This window comes from Galeopterus variegatus, unplaced genomic scaffold, assembly GCF_000696425.1.
Source record: "Galeopterus variegatus unplaced genomic scaffold, G_variegatus-3.0.2 Scaffold1571, whole genome shotgun sequence".
Classification (NCBI taxonomy): domain Eukaryota; kingdom Metazoa; phylum Chordata; class Mammalia; order Dermoptera; family Cynocephalidae; genus Galeopterus; species Galeopterus variegatus.
Genome location: NW_007727682.1, coordinates 74,573 through 77,045, shown reverse-complemented (window position 1 = coordinate 77,045; position 2,473 = coordinate 74,573). Strand labels below are relative to the sequence as shown.

Below are 2,473 nucleotides of genomic sequence, written 5' to 3'. Positions count from 1 at the left end.
GGCTTCCAGAAGCCGAGAATGACCCCCAGATGACAGCCAGCAGGGAAAAGGGGCCTCAGTCCTATGCCACATGGGCCTGGAAACAGACTCCTCCCAGACCCTCCAGATAAGAGACCGGCCAGTCCACACCTTGATTTTGGCTTCATGAGACCCAGCAGGGAGGAGTTGAGCTCACCCAGACTTCTGACCAACAGAACTGTCAGATAATAAATGGATGTCATTTTAAGCCACTAGGTCTGTGGAAACTGTTAAGGCAGCAACAGTAGAAAATTAACATAGCCAAGGGTGAGGAGAAAATTCACACAGTCAAGGGCTGACGTGGGCCGTCAAATGATTTCTCAGCCTACTGCACGAGGGAGTCCTTGGAGACAGTGTTCTATGGGTCAGGGGCTTTGGGGAGCAAAACGGAGAGAGGCTGCATTATCAACCCAGCTGGCCCCAGCTGGATATGGTGTTGTGGCAAAGATTGGCGTGCTGACGTCGGAAGATGATTTAGGTCACCCCTGAACCCTGATCTCACCTTGAGAAGTACAGCCACACCCTTGTTGACCACAGGCCTAGCAGTTAAAAAGGCTGGGTTAACAAAGAGGTCAAAATGTATGTGCGACTGTGTCTGTGTGTTAACCACACTGCCAGCGGCCCCTGAAGCTCTGGAGGACTCGGTGCAGTGACAGACATGCTCATCTTTGGCAAAGGAAACAGAGTCCCCACCCAGTCCTTCCTTTTGTGGGAGAAGGGCTAGGATTATGAAAGCTACCTCAGTGCAGTAAGCAGGAAAGTCCCAGGTATTTCAAGAGGAAGGGACTTAAGACAGGGCATTAGGTGCTTACGAACTGAAGGAGGATTGAAGGAGCTGGTTCTAGATTGGGACTCAGGGGATACACTTAGAGCAGTTCAGAATGTCCCCACCACCATTGTGTCTGAGGCTGTCCCCGAAGCTCAGAGTGCAAAAACCACATGTGAAGAAGCTGTCATCTAGGGGTTGGAAAGCCAGATTTAAGAAGCTCCTGCCGCCATAGCCCACATTTTCATGACCTTGCTTGCCTGTAAAAACAGTCAGAAGGGGGCAGAAAGATGGCCTTGCGGTCTCACACGTGGCGATGAATTTTGGGAAGCGTGAGTGTAGCTTTCCAACCGCCCAACTAGAAGGAAGGTAAAGTGGAGCGTGAGGGGTCAGACCACAGTGGCCTCCCCAATGGCCTGCTGTCCTCTCCTGCATTTACATTCTGGGTGGCAAACTGCTTCTGAGAACTCCTTTTTTTTTTTTTTTTCTTTTGAATTGTATAAAAGTGTTTATTTAAGTTCACATCTTCAAGTTGGCAGTGAGTCTCACATTCATATAACAGTCTGAATCTGTAGTTCTTTGGGTAACACAAACATCAGGATGGCAAATGTGAGCTCATTTCACTTTTGTGTTAATAACAAATTAATATTTGTCGTATACAGTGTTCCTAAACAGGTATAAAAACTTTTCTTGGAATTGTTTTGTTTTTAAAAGAAAATGCTATTTAATAAATAACACCACATCCCCAAAAGATACATTCTGAAGAGCTATGAAAATTAAGTGGGGTGAGGAGCTTTAGTCCAGTTCACTTTCTACATGTCCTGAGATGTCATTTATTCGCATTTGTGAAATTATGTTTCTTACTGCAGTTGTACATTTCAATTAGTTTTAGCATGGCAACACATTAACAAATTATTACTGTTATAAGCTTTTCAATTTGCTCAAGATTATGAATTGTAGGTGGCAAGAAGCAGCATTTCCAGGTGACAAATGGATCTACAGGTGAGATGTCTCTTAAATTAAGCCCGTGACAATTACACCAATATACTGCAGCAATGAGGAAACTATTGACAAAGTACAACCAGGGAATGTTAATCTCAATATACTCTGGAATTTGTACTTTAAGCAAAAGAATGATTACTAGATAGTAGAAATGGTAACCAGGTACTGAGAAAACTGTGCGCCTGGGCAAGAGTATTTTTTCAGACCTCACTGTACTAGGGTGGGATGAAAAGGAAAAATAAAGGGTAGTCTCATTCATAGAGGAAGTTATCCTAATATACTACACCAAGGTAATAACTTCTGACCAAGAGGTTAGAAAAGATGTAAATAAAACTGTCACCAGGGAAATGACAACTAGTAATTCTGAATGCTGGTGTAGAAAAGACATTGATAAGAATAAATATTCTGTACTTTCAGGCTTTGGCAGGTAACTGGACCTCTCAAAACATAAGCAAGGACAAAACACAAGCAAATCTAAATTAAAATTACTGTAAAGAAAAAAATAATTTTGACATTTAAGTGACTGCTTGTGGTTTTAATGAAATTCAGGTAATAATGTATATAAGCTATCAGGAAAATTGGGTACCACAAAAAGCTGTAAGCAAAGGAAATAATTTGAGTAAATAGGCAGATGTGGTGTTTAGTAAACCTAATGCCTAAAAGTTGAAAATTCTTGAAACAGGACAT

At 42.3% G+C, this 2,473-nt stretch overlaps 1 pseudogene; it reads right to left on the bottom strand.

The window, feature by feature from the left end:
- Positions 1-1,688: 1,688 nt before the first annotated feature.
- On the bottom strand, positions 1,689-2,473 carry LOC103594519 (annotated as a pseudogene).